Consider the following 20,562-nt stretch of genomic DNA (forward strand, 5'->3'; position numbering starts at 1 on the left):
GTTTGCATGCCCTGAAAAAACGACAAAGTCGACATGGCACCCTTCCTGGGTGCCATGCCACCCACCACTGCCTCAAGGTATAGGTAAGTTACTCCTCTAGCAGGGCTTGCAGGCTCTAAGGTAGGGTGCACTCTACCACAGCTGAGGGCATATCTCCACGTGTAGATATGCCTTGTATGTTCTTAAATATTACAAGTGCAAGGGAAGCAATAAGGAGTACATGGGCTGGAAATTCGCCAACAATAGTTCCTCAGCACCATAATGGCTTCACTGAAGCTAGGAGTGTTAGGTAGCAAACAACTCCATTTACCCCCCCTGCTGCCAGTGTGAAATGCCTTAAACCATGTACCCAGAAGGCACCTCAGAGGTGCCTCGTGAAAACCTACCGACCCTGGTGTGGACACTGACTTGCTTTAGGCAGCCAGCCACACACACACCTGTTTCTGGACCTCTGGGTGGAGATCCTCTGCTCTCCCGGACCAGAAACAATGGACATCCTGGATGGAGTTTTCGCACCTCCTCCCCCAGGATGGGCAGAGTGCTCGAAGGCGAAGCTTCAAAGGCCTGCCGCTTTTGTAATGTGACCCATCCTCTGCTGCTGCTTGCAGTAGATGGCTGCCCCTGGTTTACACCCCCACTTTGGGCGGAAAAATCGTTAGGAAAACTTAGACTGGGGGGTGTGCCACCTTTGCCAATTCCACCCCTCAGTATAGGAGGCAAAGTTAAGCACACTTTTCAGTCCCCTCCATCTTGAAGATGAAGGAACTCTGCCCATTAGGGCTAGGACTATGCCCCCTCACTCCCACAGGAGAGTGGCGTAATAGAGGGGATAGTCACCCTCCCTTAATGTGCCCCTAAATCTAGTATTTAGAGTTTCCCTCTAACCTTGAAACGAGTTACCTGCGACCTAAGAAGGACAAAGAAGTTGCTGTACAGCGAAGCCTGAAGATGACCACTGACTAGGCCCCATACCTACCGGCCTGTCTCCAGCTCCAAAGACCCTGCTAGAAGAATCCGCCTGGCCTGCAGTCAGTGACTTCCAGAAACCAGGGGAAGACTGCATCAACTTAAACAAAGACCGGAACTCCAGAGGACAGCGGATCTGACGCCAGGAATCCAACACCAAGGACCCTAGTGCCAGCTGAAACTGCAAGTCCTGACCACTCTGCACCAGACGCCTATGGCCCGTGTCTAGGTGGCTCACTGACCCAGAACAGGTTCCCCAGCGATCCTTACCTCAAATCCAGCCTGAATCCAGAGTCTCCATATGACTGCGACTGACTCGGGTAAGAAGGCTCTGACGTCTTAAGGCATCCCTGCACCCAAAGCTCCTGGGACTTGGTGAGCTGAATCGACTGTGCCCCTCTGACCACCTACATCTCTACTTGCCTCTGCTGCTGTTGGTCTCCCTCCTACAACCGCATGTGTGGCACCTACAGCCTGTTTGTCTGAGGCAAGTACTCCATAGAAAAGCATTGGTTGCCCGATGCAGAATTTGCACCCTGCACCTGGTAACCCGTGTCGCTGCTGGTGTATGTTTGGTGTTGCTTTGTGCCCCCGTCCCCCTGTGCTGGTCTCCACCCCCCCAAAGCTTGGCCCCACCACCAATTTACCTACCTGCTAGCAGTGTGGGTTTGAGCACCCCTAGTCTCCATTGCAATGCACTAGGATGTACGCTGATTTTGACCTCTGCACCCGGCCGTCCCTGTGCCGCTGGTGGTGCAATTTTGGTCCTCAACTGACCCTAACTGACTTTAACCACTTGGATGCTAAGGTACCTGATATTCTCCCATGTAACTTCCATTGAAATAAATGGAAACTCCATGACGAGCTGAGCTCGTCATGAGCGTCGAAGGGGTTAAGTCCCACAGATTGGAACTGTAAGTTGCGTGCTTACCTGTATAACCACATTATTGTTTTCCTCCATAGGATAACATTGAACTCTCTGAAAACTTTTAACAGTCAAGTATTTTTCCTGCAAAACTTACTTACCTTATTGCATAGACCATGGTCTTAAAATAAAACACAAACAAAGCATATTTTTATGAAAATAGATGTGGATCTCCTTTTGTGTCCCTTATTGGTCAATGTTGTGCAACAGATGCCTTACACTCCTCTGTTTTAGGTCTTAGGCTGCTCGCCCACAATACTAGAGCACTTTGGGTTTTCCTTTGAGTCCTGTACACTTTTGGGGAACCCCTGGACTCTGTGCACGGTATAATCACCTGGCGGCATACCATATATAGAGCCAGCTTCCTACACTCTGCATTATGCATTGCCAGCAGGCCATAATCTGTCATCACTACTATTTTTAGACCTTAGTAGGACTTGTTTAGTGATTTTTTAACATGAGAATTGTCCAGGAAGGATTCATTTTTAGAGGTGCATAATTTAAATATTGCACATCACACGATATCCCTTCAGCCTTCATTTGTGGAAATGTATTTCATAAGAAGTGTAGGATAGCATTAACATTCAGTCAGAAATGGCCAGCTTAGTGCTCAAGTGCCTTGTGTAAAAATATCACTACTCCTGAGTAGCTATTTAGGGACAAGCCAGGCCTGTTGGGCCTTTCTGAATATGAGAAGATTTGATTAATCTCGTTACCTTATTAAGCAACTTCAGATAGTTCAAAATGCACCACCCATTTACTCCCTCATCTGTCTCTTCAATCATGTTGACCTTCACTGGTTGCGCATTCATTTAGCGAGTACATCAGATAGAATGCCCTTTGCTTTATTTGCCAAGCTTTTTCTGGCACCAGTGCTATTTACATCTAACACAAACTTCAGGGATATTGTTTGATCCGTAGTGTACGCTTCAAAGAGAGCATCTGTTCAGTTCTCAAGTTCTGTAAATTTGGTGTTGCAGGTTCAGCTTTCTCCTGTTTTGGCCCTAGACTCTGGAATGCTCTGCCCCTTAATCTTTGTAGTAAACCCTGCTTTTTGGCCTTTGGAAAGAAAATTAAAACTTTTCTTTTTTCTCAAGACTACTTCATCTATTATTTCTACTCTGATTTCTCTCGGTACCTTTACATCCCTGGGGGTCCCAGTGCGCTTTATAAAACTTCAAATCAATATCAAATATGATTGACCATATTGAAATTATCACCTTCAGTGAATCTATGGAGTACACTTGCAAAAAACATTTTCAGCCGTTTGATTTCTTTTACATGCATGCTAATCTCTATTGACCCACAACAGGTCTCTGCAAATTGTAGAATGTAGTTTAGTTCTTTGTACTTCTCACTTAAGCTGCAACAGCTCAATCTCTGCCACAGTACCTTTGTATTTGCTTTATTTTTCCCTCATTTATAGCTTTCACCTCTGAGGCAGCAATGCACCAAATTCAACATTATATTCCATTGGATTTGCTTGGCTCCCCTGCCTTTTCTGCCCTGACTAATAATGTGTCTCATCCGACCGACAGCTTGCTTTTCAAACACCCTTCACCCTTCATGAATTCGGTTGCCGCTAATGGCGTTACGCGCTGGAGGAAACATCAATATTTTGACCCATATGTGATTGTACATTTGTACCCTGATGAAGGGCATGGGTCCCGAAATACATAGGGATGTACACATCGCAATTTGAGTTGAAGGGCATGGGTCCCGAAATACATAGGGATGTACACATCGCAATTTGAGTTGATATCAATTGAAGAAGCGATATTTCCACTATATTGAAAACTGAATACTTATGCAACGAATTTGAATGTCACAAAGAAGTAATTCAACTATGTTTGGAATAAATACATTCCTTTTTGATCAACTATGAATGGTTGCTGATTACATTATTTCGCACAAAAAACGGATTACATTGTTAGTACCGCCAGAGACAGCGTCTCAATAAGGAGTGCCTGCAGGGCACAGTGCCATTTGGTTGACACTGCACCTCGAGTTATTATAATTCTCAATCCCCCAGGGTCAGAGGGGGGGTCATACCCGGAGGCACCCAAAAAAGCTACTTGAAGTATACTTACTCAACGTAATTCAATTCAACGGTGTGCCGCACACCCCACATCAGCTCTAATTGAATCCTTCTATTGTCTCACATCACATGGTGACACACTCGTGTGCAAAGTTCCCTTACCTCTTACCCATCTGACACTCGCGATATTACACTACAACTCTTGATGTGTTTAATGTCTACTTCTTTGCTTCTTTTGCACCGTGACCACATCACCTAATTCTGGCACTATCAGTGAGCAGTACATTTTGTCATTTGACCTAGTATAAGTGAAGCCTTTGCTATCACTCATGCTTCTGCAGCACTCTTCCACCCACAGGAAAAAAAGGCAGTTCATAGCTTTCTGCCCACCATTATGTGATATGTCCCAGCTGCTGATCATTATACACCCCACACTACAGCTCTACCACTCACACAAACACATCAATGTCCTTGATCCAAAGTTGTAAAAACGTTTAGATAGACTATATTATCCCCATCATGAATTTGGATCATGTGTAAAAAGCAATAGCTGGATTTAACATTAAATGCCAGCTATTACTCACTGGAATGTAAGCAAGAGATGCATTCAAATTATGGAATATGAACCTTTGGGCATATTAACGTTTAGTTAAATCACACAGAGGTAAATACAATGTTGTACGCTCTATTGACTCCTAACGTGACTGCCAGGTTTTTTCATTGGTACATTCCGTGACTGACACTTGTCCACGACTTCTACTATAGTGAGCGATTTACAAGCTGTATTCTCAGATGGCAATAAGAGGGTAGGAATATGCCTGCCGCAAACTACTTGACTGCTCTCAAAGTGTACCACGGTCGCATTAGACGATACCGGTGCAGCAACTACTCTAGTAAATTTCAGTCTGCCCAGAACTCTTTGCCATTGTTAAGTCAGTCTCCTCTTTGACCCAAGTATCAACTGCCACTTTGCCATCAGAGGATGGATACAATGCCCCAGCCAAGTTCCTGAATATGGTTGCAAATATACATGCCTCCTTCCCTGTGAAGTCCAGAGACTCTTCCTGCCTAAACACCTGGTTTGACCCTTCAGATGACCGCTCTCTACTACTCCACTTTAACCCGTTTGAACTCGAGGAGCTGTCCCCACTACTTCAGTCTGTCAAGTCAGGTTCTCTAATTGACCCAGTTTCCCCCTTCCATGTCCTACCTTTGCTTAGCGAGGTACTAAACAACTCCTTAGCTGTGGGTTAGGTTTCCCCAGCTGTAGAAGCATGTGATGATGGTCCCACTCCTCAAAAAGCCAATGTTCGACCCAACTGTAGAAAACATGTGCTGGGCACCGATGAACACTAGTTTTGACCTCACAGGGTGAAAGCCTTTTACTCTTAGGAAACCCACAACAAAAGCCTGTCCAGGAAGAAGGTGTCACACCCCCTCCAGCCGACCTCCTTTGTCCAGAGCCCCCTTGGCACCTGGACAGGTGTGAAAATTAGCTAGTCGGTGTGACACCCCCAGGCTAGTACCACACCTAAAGTGAGATAAACTGAGGGAATGCGATTTTTCAGTAGTAACCATCTTTGTGATGGCATATTTAGGAATTCTAGAACAGGGTTACGCCGACTTCCAACAGGAAATGGCATATAGGGGGCATAGTGGCCCCAATGGTCAGTAGCCTATTGGCCAGTACCCTACACTCCAGCCACCTCCCAGCGCCCTTAAATTGAGTTTTTAGGGTAGCCGTTGAAACCAAAGGAGCAGATCCTGATGGCCTGAAGAAAGAAGACAGACAATGAGTCACACCGCAAGAACAGAAGACCCAGCAACTGACTTGGTGCCAACCCTGCCAGCCTGCCTGCTCACTTCGCCTATTGCACCAAAAGTTGACTTGTCCTGCAGCTGCTGAGTCCCCAAAACCCGGGAGAACTCCTAGTGTTCGCCAAGGGTCCACGACTTCCAGAGAGAGATCTGAACTGTCCCCTGCATCTTGGAGACAGCAATAAAAAGGATCTAGAGGACCCCGCCCTCCTCCAAAACCCATTACTGCCAAGCACCACTTCACCCGAGCTCCTCAGCCCATGTCAAAGTGGGATAACGGTGTTAGTGTTCCCCAAGCCCTCAAGGCAACAAGTCCACTGTGAAGTGACTCTCCAACATCAACTGTAGCCTCTGTTGGCAGGCCCCCTCCACTGCGAGTGTTGCAGAACGGAGAAACCCAACACCCCATAGACCTTCTGCACCCAGGCACTCGCCAAAGGGGAAGAGGACCAAAGGTTTCCCCCACACCCATCAGCATCGCAAGAACTGAAGCCGCTCGGTTTCATCTGATTTGTCTCCCAGTTCCCTCCTGCAGCCTCTTTTTACCACGACCCTTCTCCATAGGATAACATTGGGCACCCAACTCTGTTTTGCACTTCCGCGCCTGGCTGCCCTAGTGCTGCTGGTGGTGTTCTGCTAGTGCTGACTTAGACCTTGCCCACCACTCACCTTAACTCCTGGAGATTGGTCCTGTAAGTCAATGTACTCTACCTGTTTGCAGAACTTGCTTTTTCTCACATAGGAATACATTGCAGAACTTATAAATTATACTGTGTACACTTTTTTTAGTGAAAGTAATTTATATTTGAACACCTACTTACCTGAAACGATTGTTTCTCTAATTCCTAACTTTATAAATTGTTGTGGATCTCGTTCTTGAGTCATGGTGTCATTTATTAATCATTGTGTGTATTTGTAAATGTCTTGCACTACTCTGTCTTAAGCCTAAGGTTGGTCGACCACACTACCCCCTAATAGAGCACTTTAGCATTGTAAAGCAAGCCCTGTCCACTTATAAGGGAACCCCTGGACCCTTTTCACAATATACCAGGGTACCATTTATTAGGGACTTACAGAGTGTGATAAAGGTAATGCCAACTATGAGAACAATGTACAGTTGTGGGAAAGAGCTCTGGCACTGGAAACCTTGTTGGCAGGGACCCAGTGCACTTTCAGTCAAAATCACATAATCTGCACAGGGCCACTAAGGCCAACGTTAGAATCTCTCAGGATCTTCGTGTCTCTAGGGATTTCGACATTGGAAGGGGGGGGGTACGGCAAGGCTGTATTTTGGCCCCATTTTTGTTCAACCTCTATATAAACGATCTGGATAGAGTTTTAGCAGAGACATGGGCAGATTTTCCGTATGTAGGGCGACTGGGGCTTCGCGTTCTACTATATGCGGACGATGCTATCCTTCTAGCCAGAATTGCAAGGGGTCTTCAATCCTTGCTTGACGCCTCTTAAAACATTCATGGGGGCTTGAGATTTAGCAATTAATAACGTAAAATCCTATATATTGCAGGTAGGGATGCGGCAGTACTACTCACGGAATGAATGCATATGTTCAATGCCCGTTAGATTCCCAATGTTAGACTAATGTTCTGATTTGTTACCTTTGCCTCAAATTGTAAAGCGCTCTGATATCCTTCGGGATCAAGTTCGCGCTATATAAAACTTTATGAATAAAATAAATAAAACCAAAATTTACTAGGCAAAATGGGGGGGGGGGCGCAATGTCAAAAAGGAGCACCCTCTTACATAACCCAGCCAAACAAAAGGATGAAACTAACCTTTCCCAAGAGAGTCTTCATCTTCTAAGAATCTTGAAAGGCCATCTGCATTGGCATGGTCAGTCCCAGGTCTGTGTTCCATTTGTGTAGGAATATGGACCACTTTAACAGTTTGTGATTTTCTCCTTTCATTTGTGATCTGAGAGGCCTGTGGTCAGTTTGCACAAGGAAGTGAGAGCCATACATGTATGGCTTCATCTTCTTCAGGGCCCATCCCACAGCAAAGGCTTCCCTCTCAGTGGCACTCTAACTCTGGTCTCTGGGGAGTAACCTCCTGCTAATGAAAGCAACAGGTTGGTCATGGCCATCTTCATTTATTTGGGATAGGACCAACCCCAACCCATGTTCATAGGCATCTGTCTGCACTATGAACTGCCTGGCATAATCTGGAGCTTTTAGAATGGGTGCTGAGCACACAATGCTTCCTTCAGGGTGTCAGGAGCCTTTTGACACCCCGTTGTCCATTTTACTTTTTTCGGCACCTTCTTGGAGGTCAGTTCTGTGAGGGGGGTCACAACGGACCCATAGCCCCTCTCGAGCCTTCCGTAGTACCTATTCAAGCAAGGAAGGCCCGGACTTGAGTCTGGGTAGTTGGAGGTACCTAGTCCAGAATTGTCTGGATCTTGTGTTGTAGGGATTGATCCTGGCCTCTAGTTACAAGGTGGCCCAAGTATACAACCGTGCCCTGCCCTTTCTAGCACTTACTTGCCTTAATAGGGAGGCCTGCACTTCTCAGAGCCTCCAGGACCTTGCTAAGGTGGTTCAGGTTATCCTGCCAGGAGGAGCTAAAGACCGCGATATCATCAAGTTAAGCTTCACTAAAGGTCTCCAGCCCAGCAAGGACTTTATTCACCAAAGTGTGGAAGGTGGCAGGGGAATTCTTTAGTCCAAAGGGCATTACAGTAAACTGATAATGCCCATCTGGGGGTAGAGAATGCTGATTTCTCTTTTTCTCCCGGGGTCAGACCGATCTGCCCGTACCCTGATGCCAGGTAAAATGTACTGAGATATTTGGCTGGCCCTAACCTGTCAATTAATTCATCAGGCCTAGGAATTGGGTGTGCATCAGTCTTGGTCACAGCATTGAGACAACTATAGTCCACACACAACCTCAACTCTTTCTTTTCACTCTGGTTGTGAGGTTTGGGGACTAAGCCAGCTGGGCTGGTCAAGCGGGTCTCGGAGGGTTAAAATGACTCCTAATTCCAGCATCTTGCTTACTTCCGTTTTGAAGCTCTTTTTGACATGAGCAGTCTATGTGTACATTTTGTTTTTGACAGGTAGGCTGCCCCCAGTGCCCCCATCATGTATACACCAGGTGGTCTGACCAGGTATCAAAGAGAAGAGCTCAGCATACTGATGTAGAACTCCGTCCACTGGCACAACTTTAGGGTTGTTCGAGAGGAGGTCACAGAGAGGCTCACACTCTACTTCCTGTGACAACCAGCACAGTCAGGTCAGCCCTGTCATAATAGGGTTTAATGCATTTAAAATGGATAACCCTCTTTCGGTTCCTGCAGCTGCTAAGGTCCACCAGATAGGTGACCTCCCCTTTCTTTCTAGGATAGGGAAGAACCCTGGAGATCCCTAGGAGCCACAAGCTCCAAAACCGACTCCTGCTGTCCTGGTTGGAACTCCACCTCTGCATCCTTTTGGTCATACTAGAGCTTCTGGAGCTCTTGGCTGGCCTTACGGTTTTTTATTTGCTTTTTTAATTTACTCAACCATTCTGGAAATAAGGCCAAGCATATAAACCACAATGTCCTATCTACGCTCTTTGAGGGGTCTCTCCCATCCTTCCTTTACAAGACACAAGGGTCCTCTTACAGGATGACCAAACATAAGTTCAAAAGGGGGAAAACCCCACTCCCTTATGCGGCACTTATATGTAGGTTAAAAGCAGGCATGGTAGTAAGACATCCCATCTCCTGAGTTTTTCAGAGAGTCCACCAATCATTCCTTTCTTGGTGTTGTTGAATCTCTTAACAAGACCATTTGTTTGTGGATAATATGTGGCATTGCGCTTGTAAGTCACTCCACATTCAGCCTACGTATGTTTCAGGTAACTTGACATGAAGTTTGTACTTCTGTCTGACACCACCTCCTTTGGAAGACCTACTCTGGTAAAGATACTAATGCGGGCCCTAGCTACTAGAGCAGTAGTAGTCCTTGGAGTGGAATTGCATCAGGGTACCTGGTAGCATGATCCACTACTACCAGTATAAATCTGTTTCCTGAGGTTGTTTGAGGGTCAAGGGGACTGGCAATGTCAATCTCTACCCTTTCAAGGGAACCCCAACCACTGGAAAAGCAACTAAGAGGCCATTAGTGTGGCCGCCTGTCTTACCACTGGCTTGACAGGTGGCACCGGTGTTACAAAACTCCTTCACTTTCTGGGATACACCTGGCCAATAGAAGTGGTTCACCATCCTACTCCATGTTTTATTCTGGCCAAGATGCCCAGCTAGTGGGATATTATGGGCCTATGTGAGCTTAAATCCTCTATATTGCTGAGGCATTGCCACTCTCCTAGTGGCACCAGGTTTGAGGTGTGTGGCCTCAGTGTAAAGGAGTACATTCTCCTAATCGGTCCTGTGGGAGCCGCGGACCTCACCCTTTTCACCGATTTATTGAAAGGAGTACTCATGTGTTCAGTTAAGCCATTGTGGTGCTGTGGAACTCAAGTTGTCAAGTTTCCAGCCTTAGTACTCTCTATGGCTTCACTGGAACGGACCTTATCAGGAAATGGGCCCCAACATTGTAGAGGGATATCTGCTCATGCAGCTATGCCCTCCCCTGTGGTGTAGTGCACCCTGCCGTCGGGCTGTGAGGCCTGCTAGAGGGGGCCTTACCTATGCCTTCAAGCAGTGCTAGTTGGCATGGCACCCAGGCAGGGTGCCATGTCAACTTTTTAGTTTTCTCTCTCACAGGGGCATTCAAGATGCAAGAGCAGCGGCAAGGGACCAGGGGACCCTCTTCAGCTCAGAGTATCATTTACTAGGGACTTACAGAGAGCAGAAGTGCCAATTATGGATTTATATTTAGGGAAGCAGCAGTGGCACAGGGGACCTGGTTGACAGGGACCCTGTGCACTACATTTGAAACCAATTCAAAACCAGTCAAAAAGTGGGGGGATAGCCATGCAAAAGAGACACTTTCTCACAGGGGTCTTTTAGGCCGCTTTTGTTTGGTCACATCGACCTGTGTAGTTTTGGTCATCCTTGTTTTGACCCAGTCGTCTGCCTTCTCCCCCAGCTATGGAGGGGTCAGTGGAACTAGGTCTACCAGGTACTGATGTAATTACTCTTGATAACAATCACTCAACAGTTCTACAATAAGAACCATCATGGTGCAGGTGTATTGACATTTTATGCAACGGCAAAGGCCAGAACGCACTCAATCCAATACAAACCAACAGTAGGTTTAAATAAAAAACAAAATTCAATCACACAGAATAGTACAAACACTTATAAATTCAACTCCCAAGGTCAATCAGGGTTGCAAAACATCCCAAGGAACTTAACACAATGGCACCCGTTGAGAACTTACTTTAATCCCAAATATTTGTATTAATACTTTTAATATAGGACATGTACCTTCTTTGTGAAAGATTGCTATAATAACGCTGCATTTAAAAAATCTTCTTTGGACCCCTAAATACTGTGCTGCTTTTGCCCCATCTCAATGTTCCCTTTTCTTCAAAAGATTCTAGAGAAAGCTGTGCCTGCCCAACTCTTAAAATATATTGAATCCAACTGGCTTCTTAATAGCCATCAAGCAGGTATTCTACCCTGCATAATCACAGAATTGGTTGTCATTTTTTCCTTAAATGATTGTTATTTAATCACAGATAATGAAGAGTTGGTGTTTTGTTCCTCCTGGTTTTGTCAGTGACCTTTGGCACTATCAAATGGACCTGGGTACTCTAGGGGTACATGGCTTATGCACCTGTACCCACACCTCTGGCATAGGGCACCCAGCTAGAGGGGTTACTGAGGTATGCCAGGGCAGTATGGTGTGGGCATGGCACACAGGGATGTGTGAAACATACAAAGAAGCAGATCAGGTCACACGGTGGCGCGTAACTGTACCAGCGACTGAGAAACAAGTAGAGTGCATGTGTGCATGAATGAGTGCCATTGGTAGTTATTGGCAACACATAACTAGAATGAATCCCATCAGACCACCCTCATTGGTGGAGTTTGCGTCATGTGGGAGTCATTGATCATACCATACCACAAATGGCCATGTAGTGCCGTCGTGGGAATGGATGTCAATAATCTAGCTACATGTTTGCCATCAAGTGGACAAAATACTGTGCAGTGCTTAAATGGTGATAGTGGGATAAGAGTAAAAAATAAAATTGACTACCGTATTTCCAACAAAGTGTACATACAGAAACAAAGGTGTCAACTGTTTAAAAACGCCTGGTGAAAAGTCTACCAAATGGCGCAGTGCAGGTCGGTCGACATGTTTCAGCCTGAGGAACATTGTTCCGGCTTTCTTCAGGACCATAGATACAAGGGAGCTACTGCAGCTACAACCACAAACAATGTGTTGGGTAGGAAACTGATATATATCTACCAGAAATTCGAAGGTGTAAGGTGTCCACTGGTGGGAGAAGAAAGTCTTCTTCCCAGCCTTGTGTGGGTGAGGACCTCACCTCGCCCGGCAACCGCTCGGGATTAGGAGGCCCCGCTCTATCCGTCGGTGCCCCGGTGTGTAAGCCTATGTGTTGCCAATAACTACCAATGGCACTCATTCATGCACACATGCACTCTACTTGTTTCTCAGTCGCTGGTACAGTTACGCGCCACCGTGTGACCTGATCTGCTTCTTTGTATGTTTCATAGTCAGATTAGGGGTGTTAGCAGACAGGTCAATAAATATGCCCCTTGACCCTCCACACACATTTCTTGTTATTAACACAGGGATGTGTGCCAGGTCGACTCTTTGTTTTGTTCTGCACAAAGACACTCAGCCTGCAAAGGCAGAGTGTGTGTGTCAGGGTACAGGACCCCTAAGGGTGGCACAATAAGTGCTGCAGCCCTTAGGGGCCTTCTCTGGTCACAGAGCCCTGGGTAACTAGGGTACCATTTACCAGGGGCTGACATGTGGCCGGAGATGCCTATTGGGTTCAGGTTTCAATACAGTTTTAGGAAAGGAACACATGCCCTGGGAACGTGATTGGCAGGAGCCCAGGGCACACTCAGTCAAAGTATTACAGCAATTCAGCAAAAAGTGGGGGCATACCATGCAAGAAAGATGGCACTTTCTCACAAGAATTGTATATGACTGTAGGCCAGTTATATTTGACCATGTAAAAATTGCTTGATAATGTGCTCCTTTGTGTTGGCTTTGTTGTAGGTTGTGCTGTAGTAAAACATATCCATCTCTAAATAAAATCATTAAATAGCTGTTCTCTCAAGGATGGATTTTTTGAGACCCAGAGGCATGTGGGATGTAGCCATTAAAAAGAAAATGAATATCAAACAATGCATGCTTTCTGACTGGGGAAAAAAGTGCATTTTGAAGATTTGCAGTGGCACGTTTTAGCATTCAGTGCTCTGCACCTGTTAGAGTGGCAATATGTTGTCTGGCAGTTTGTACTGGGGTCTCCAGTGTTTCATTGTACTTCTTCTCTATACTGACCAACCTCATTTTCCTCTTAATAAGACTCATAGATGTTTGCAGGAAAAAGCTCAAATGACTTGCTGATGCTTTTTAGGTCTCGCCTAGACGAAAGCAAAAGCGAAGCTTTTGCTGTCTAGGGAGACTACTTGTGTCGCCACTTTCCAGGGATTCCGGGGAATGTAGACAGCAGACTGTGACGAGCTTGTCCTCCTGGCGATTGTATCTCGTGAGCGCGCACGTCGCGTCGCCGTCCCTGCTATTCCCATGCACAGAAAGGCTCCCGCACGCATGCGCACATACACACACTGCATACACACACACACACACACGCACCCCCCCTTTAACAGACACACGCGCAGACAGACACACGCACGCACAGACACACTACAACAGACACACGCGCACACCCCACCCCCACTCACCCCTCCTCCTCCGCAACACACTCACCTGTTCTGCCGGTGCTCGGCGTGCCTCTCGGGCGGCGGTTGCGCTTTGCGGGGCTCTCTCACCACATGAGAGCCCCGCCTTCTTCATGCGCCCGGCCGCTCTTCACCCGGTCCCCCATCTCGGGACCGGGACTTGATCAGGAGCCCTCGGGGCTCCTCGGACAGTGGCTTCTCTCTCGCGCCGCGATGGGGGCGGGACTTCCGGTTGGGGCAGCGCTGCGATTGGCCGGCTGCCCAACCGCTTCCGGGTCGTCGCAGGCAGCGCGGCGGCCCGGCGGGAAGCGGGAACTTGTTGTTTCAGTGTTACTTATGGTTGTCCAGAGCAAACTCGCGTACTAAATATGTTCGAGGCATGTGGGCTGCTAAATTCATATCTTAGCATTAGATCGCCGCCTAGTGTTGGGCTCGGATGATTGCACATTGTTGTCCTGGAAGAGTCTTCGAAGTATCCTGAGATAGGTGGCTCCTCCCCTGGACTACAGTGCGCATGGGCATCGGCTCCATCCCCAGATTGTTTTTTTCCGCCATTGGGTTCGGATGTGGTCTCGACGTCTTACTGTCGGAACCAAGTAAAACTAACTTTTAGCGGCCAAAAGGCCTCGATTTTCTTGCGTCGGTATTGTCTGCGCACGGTCTCGAGTCTTCCGTCTCTTGGAGCCGGAATAAGCGGAGTTTTCTTCGCTCTCTAAACTTTGAGGCCTTCTCATCGCGACACGACTGCAAGCCTTTTCGGACATGGAGCGGAGCCCGTTTAAGTACTGCCCGCTCTGTGGGTCCAAGTACCCACACATTGATCTACACCCCGTCTGTAACAAGTGCCTTTCGCCTGACCACGACGACGGAAAGTGCAAGGCCTGTGCACAGTTCCGATCAAAGAAAACTCTCAAGCTTCGGCGCGCGGTGCGCTTGGAAGCTAGGCAAGCGGCCCCGGATCCGGAGAACATCTTCGGCGACCAGGACGAAGAGGTCCAGGGTCACCATCTACAAATCTCCCCACCGGAGACGGAGGTCGAAGCGGATCCGGGAGACGACGACGGAGTCGCGGGTCAAGACCTCGAATACGTCGAAGAGGTAGGAGACGACGATGAGATTTATGGGGCCGCGGCAGACAGCTCGGGGGACGAGCTCTGCCCCGAAGGTTACGAAGATACCGACCGGGACACGGGATCGCCTGTCGGCCTTACCCAGGACCCGTTGCCGCAAGCCACAGCCCCGCCTTCAGGCCCGGCTACGGACTCACTTGCTGGGCACACTGTTTCGAAACCGAAACTGAAACCGTCGGGATCGACGACACCTAAAATGGCCGACCCGAAAACGAAACTGAAACCTAAGGACTCGAGTGTCCCGAAGATGGCTGCCGTGCCGGTGAAGAAAACGGTGCCCGTCACCCCATCGGCTCCGTCGACCTCCGGTCCGCAGAAGCCGAAGAAGTCTGTCGATTCCGATGCTGCAAAATCGAAACCGACGCCCGAGGAGGGGTCCTCCAAGAAAGATGGTCGGCACGGAACAGCGGCTACGACGCCGTCCAAGCCCGCCAAGGTCGGCTCCAAAGAGGCTACGCACAAGAAGTCTGCGCCCCAGCCTCAAGAATCGGCGGTGCCGAAGACGGGTTCCGCGCCCAAAGCGCACAAGGCCCACAAAGACGTCGGATCCGAGGGACCGATCAAAGCATCCTTGTCGGCGACGAAACCCACGGGGAGTGAACCGTCCCTCATTGCGGAGTCACTGCAGAGAATCAGGGAGAAAGCCTTTGCCCCATCGGCTCCGATACCATCGCCGCAGCCGCAAAAGGACACTCCGGCAAAGCCTTCTGGAAAACTCCTCTTTCTCTTGCCACCTAAGGAGGCGCCGAAAGCGTTTTCAACAAAATCGGCTCCGAAACAAGTTTCTTCGCCGGCTGACCCTCTTCCACGTCGGGTACTCGAATCGGAAGACGATTCAGAGCATTTCATCGACGCTGCAACAGGCAAGCTGACCCTCTATAAAAGGAAAATCACTTCGGAGCCAGTGGACTCCTACATCATCCCACTGAAGAAAAAGAGGGTGCCCCTTGACGCCTCAGGCCTCACGGAACCAATCCAGCCTCCTCCAAGACGGAGCCCTACTCCCTCCCCAGAGCACTCTGTGGGTGAGGGGTATGATGAGGATGAGCAGTACAATTTCCCTATCGATGAACCTGATGTACAACCGGATTCATACGATGACACTGGTGACCAGAACACCCAAGGTGTGGGCCAGGACCCGCAGCTCTTTAATGCACGTGCATCCCCGACTGAGGACTCAGCAGGCTTTCATGCACTACTTGAAAGGGCGGCAGCCAATCATGATGTGGACATGCATGCCGACCCGGTTGAGGAAGACTTCCTTTTCGACACCTTTGCCATCTCTGAAAGGACAGTAAAAACACTTCCTATGCTAAAAGGTGTCCTCAAACATGCTGGGGACATTTTTAAGGAGCCTACAAGAGCGAGAGTGGTCAACCCTCGCATTGAAAAGAAGTATAGGCCTGCACCTGCGGACCCCGCCTACATCCGGGGACAATTGCCACTGGACTCTCTTGTGGTTGCCAATGCCAGGAAACGTGCCAACTCCCAGACAACGGGTGAAGCTCCTCCCCCGGATAAAGAGTCCAAAGTGCTAGAGGCAGGGGGCAAAAGAGTAGCTGCACAGGCAGCAAACTTTTGGCGCATCGCCAATACACAAGCGCTCCTGGCGCGTTACGATAGGGCGCACTACGACACCCTAGAACAGGTTGTACAACACCTGCCTCCACAGTTCCAGGAAGCCACACAACTGCTCATTAACGAGGGGAAGCTCATCTCAAACGCAGCCATCAAGTGTGCGCTTGACGCTGCAGATACAGCTGCTAGGGCTGTCAACACTAGTGTTATGCTAAGACGACAGGCGTGGCTACGCATCTCAGGCTTTAAACCGGATATTCAGACAACAATTCTTAATCAGCCGGTCAATCCTGATAGTCTGTTTGGTCCAGATGTTGACACCACCCTAGAGAAAATAAAGAAGGACACGGAAACTGCTAAATCCATGGGGGCCCTGCAGTCACAACAGTTTCGTGGCAGCAATTTTCGTCGCTCAGGCGCACGTGGGGTCACCAGAGGACAAATGGGTCAACAATCCCAGTTCTCGAAAGGTGGGGCACAATCCTCTTTCACAAAACAGAACAAGGGAGGTTACAGGAATAACAGCAACAGAGGTCGCGGCAGAGGAAACAACAACCCCCGCTCCTCTACTCCAAGCAAACAGTGACTCTCTGTCACTGCCCCCCGACCACCTAACACCTGTCGGGGGGAGACTGCAGCAGTTCCTGCCCGTCTGGAAAAACATCACCACAGACAGGTGGGTGCGACAACTAGTCCAGTATGGTTATTGCCTAGAATTAAAGTCCACTCCACCCAACATCCCGCCAAGGCAAAGGCCTATGTCCGCAGAGCACTTGCTCTTATTGCAGCAGGAAGTAGTGGTGATGCTGCAAAAGGGAGCAATCGAGCAAGTGCCGGTGGGAGAGGAAGGAACAGGGGTATATTCCCTGTACTTCCTTATTCCAAAGAAGGACGGATCTCTCAGACCCATTCTAGATCTACGCCCCCTCAACCTGTACATACTATCAGAACATTTCCACATGCTTACGCTGCAACAGATTCTTCCCTTGCTAAACCAAGGGGACTTCTTAGCAACCTTGGATCTCAAGGATGCGTATTTCCATATTCCACTACACCCGTCACACAGAAAATACCTCAGGTTCACTATTCAAGGAAAACACTACCAGTTCAAGGTCCTACCCTTCGGAGTCACAACAGCCCCGAGGGTGTTCACCAAGTGTCTGGCGACAGTAGCGGCGCACCTCAGGAGGCAGAACATCCATGTCTACCCCTACCTAGACGACTGGCTCGTACAAGCCAAGTCAGAGCAGCAGTGCGCCGCGGACATGTCAACTACAATTCACCTTCTTCACGATCTGGGTTTCTCCCTAAACTACCCAAAATCGCACCTTCAGCCGGCACATGTCCGGCAGTTCCTAGGTGCAACGATCAACACCCTGACGGCCATGGCTCAGCCAAACCAAGTCAGGATAGACAGCATGCAGGCCCTGATCCAAAGGTTCAGGCCACAACACTCGCTGCCAGCGAGAGTGTTCATGCAGTTGATAGGCATGATGGCCTCCTGCATCTTCATAGTCCCTCACGCACGTCTACACATGCGCCCGCTCCAGGAGTGCTTAGCGAATCAGTGGACACAGGCTCGTGGCCAATTGACAGACCTAGTGTTGGTTACCAGTCGGGCATACGACTCTCTGCATTGGTGGACTCCACACAACCTTTGCAAGGGCCGACTGTTCCAAGAGCCTGTGCCGCAGATTGTCCTGACAACGGACGCATCTCTCCAGGGATGGGGAGCTCATGTGCTCGACTTCACGGTGCAGGGACTATGGACAACGCAACAACAGAAGATGCACATCAACTATCTGGAACTGATGGCAATCTTCATGGCGCTCAAGTCCTTCATTGTACATCTGTGCAACAAGGTCGTGCTAGTCCGGACGGACAACATGACCGCGATGTACTACATCCAAAAGCAGGGAGGCACCCACTCACCACAGCTGTCTCACCTGGCTCAGAGCATGTGGAAGTGGGCCATTCAGAGGAACATTTTCCTCATGGCAGAACACCTCCCAGGGAAGGACAATCAGATGGCGGATCTGCTCAGCAGGTACAGCCATCAAATGCACGAGTGGGAGTTACACCCATCTGTCCTCCACCCGTACTTCCAGCAGTGGGGTCATCCGGAGATAGACCTGTTTGCCACAAAAGAGAACGCAAAATGCCAACACTTTGCCGCCAGGTTCCCTCACCCACAGTCGCAGGGAAATGCGATATGGATGAACTGGTCAGGCAAATTTGCGTACGCTTTTCCGCCAGCCCCCCTAATACCGCTGGTCGCAAGAAAGCTAAGGCAACACGAGATGACCCTCATCCTAGTTGCTCCAACGTGGGCGCGCCAGGCTTGGTACACCACGTTCCTCGAACTCTCAGTAGTACCGCATCAAAGACTGCGCCTCACGCCCAGTCTTTTGACGCAGAACCATGGAGAAATTCAGCATCCAGATCCGCAACAGCTCAACCTGGCGATCTGGCTCCTGAAGTCCTAGAGTTTGGGTACCTTAACCTACCTCCAGAATGCATGAGCATCATCAAGGAGGCGAGGAAACCAACTACTAGAGCATGCTATGCTGCTAAGTGGAAGCGTTTTGTCATCTACTGTACATCTAATGACATCAACCCACTAGATGCATCTATCCCCAACATCATCTGCTATCTGTTGCATCTCTACAGGTGCAATCTGGCGTACACTTCCATTCGGATACATCTATCCGCCATAGTGGCTTATCTTCAGAACAGGCAGCACCTCTCTGTCTTCAGAGTGCCCGCCATTAAAGCCTTCCTTGAAGGTCTGAAAAGAGTCATTCCCCCAAGGACACCACCAGCTCCGGTGTGGAACCTCAACGTCGTTCTCACCAGACTGATGGGACCACCATTTGAGCCACTGCACTCATGTGAGCTCCAATTCCTTACGTGGAAAGTGGCTTTCCTTATAGCTATTACGTCTCTGAGGCGTGTCAGTGAGCTGCAAGCGCTCACAATACAAGAGCCATTCATTCAAATTCACCCAAATAGGGTAGTGCTACGCACTAACCCTAAATTCCTTCCTAAGGTGGTGTCACAGTTTCATCTAAACCAGACCATTGACTTACCAGCATTCTTTCAAAACCCGCAAACGGTGGCGGAAAGGATGCTCCATACGTTAGATGTACGAAGGGCGTTGATGTACTACATAGACAGAACACAACACTTTCGAAAGACAAAACAACTCTTTGTTGCCTTCGCACCACAACACAAAGGCCACCCAATCTCCAAGGCAGGGATAGCCAGGTGGATTGTTAAGTGCATCCAGATATGTTATCAAAAAGCAAAGCGCACTTTAACAATACCCCCCAGAGCGCACTCCACACGCAAACTGGGGGCATCCATGGCTTTCCTGGGGAACATTCCTTTAGAGGACATTTGCAGAGCAGCCACGTGGGTCACACCACACACCTTCACAAAACACTACTGTGTTGATGTGCATTCCAAACAGCAAGCTGCTGTAGGACAGGCTGTTCTCAAAACACTTTTTCAGGTTTCTGCAGCTGGCACGGGCAACCGCCGCTGATGGAGGGACTGCTATGTATTCTATGCTAAGATATGAATTTAGCAGCCCACATGCCTCGAACTGAATATGCTACTTACCAGTATGCATCTGTTCTTGGCATGTAGGGCTGCTAACATTCATATCGCCCGCCCTCCTCCCCGGTGCCTGTCGCAGCTGCAGATATACTATTGTATTTACTCATTAGCATGGACATCCTTTACACTTTTCACTCCATCTTCTGCCACAATGGCGAAAAACAATCTGGGGATGGAGCCGATGCCCATGCGCACTGTAGTCCAGGGGAGGAGCCACCTATCTCAGGATACTTCGAAGACTCTTCCAGGACAACAATGTGCAATCATCCGAGCCCAACACTAGGCGGCGATCTAATGCTAAGATATGAATGTTAGCAGCCCTACATGCCAAGAACAGATGCATACTGGTAAGTAGCATATTCATTTTCGTCTGAACAGTATTTCTTCTCATTAAACCTACAATACTATCGGAACACATCAGGGGATATCGCATACCTTTCTTAAGAAGCAAAAAATAAAAAGCGATATAAGACATCACTAAGACAACTGTCGCAGCTACACCCCCGTGAAAGGGGGGGGGGGGACTATGAAATTAAAGTTTAAGGTTGGTAAATTGTGGTCTGATTCATCCTGCTTTTAAAATTTCTCGGATAGCATAACGATTTTTTGTGTGCATCTTGCTGGTTCCTAGTATTTTAAG

The 20,562-nt window shown here is 48.5% G+C and overlaps 1 protein-coding gene across 2 annotated transcripts in view; it reads left to right on the forward strand.

Moving 5' to 3' along the window:
- The window catches only part of TTC17 (tetratricopeptide repeat domain 17), a 516,894-nt gene that overhangs the window by 66,841 nt on the left and 429,491 nt on the right, over positions 1–20,562 (forward strand). The gene's annotated exons all lie outside the window — the stretch shown is intronic.

Source organism: Lissotriton helveticus, chromosome 3_2 (assembly GCF_964261635.1).
Source record: "Lissotriton helveticus chromosome 3_2, aLisHel1.1, whole genome shotgun sequence".
In the NCBI taxonomy this organism is placed as follows: Eukaryota; Metazoa; Chordata; class Amphibia; order Caudata; family Salamandridae; genus Lissotriton; species Lissotriton helveticus.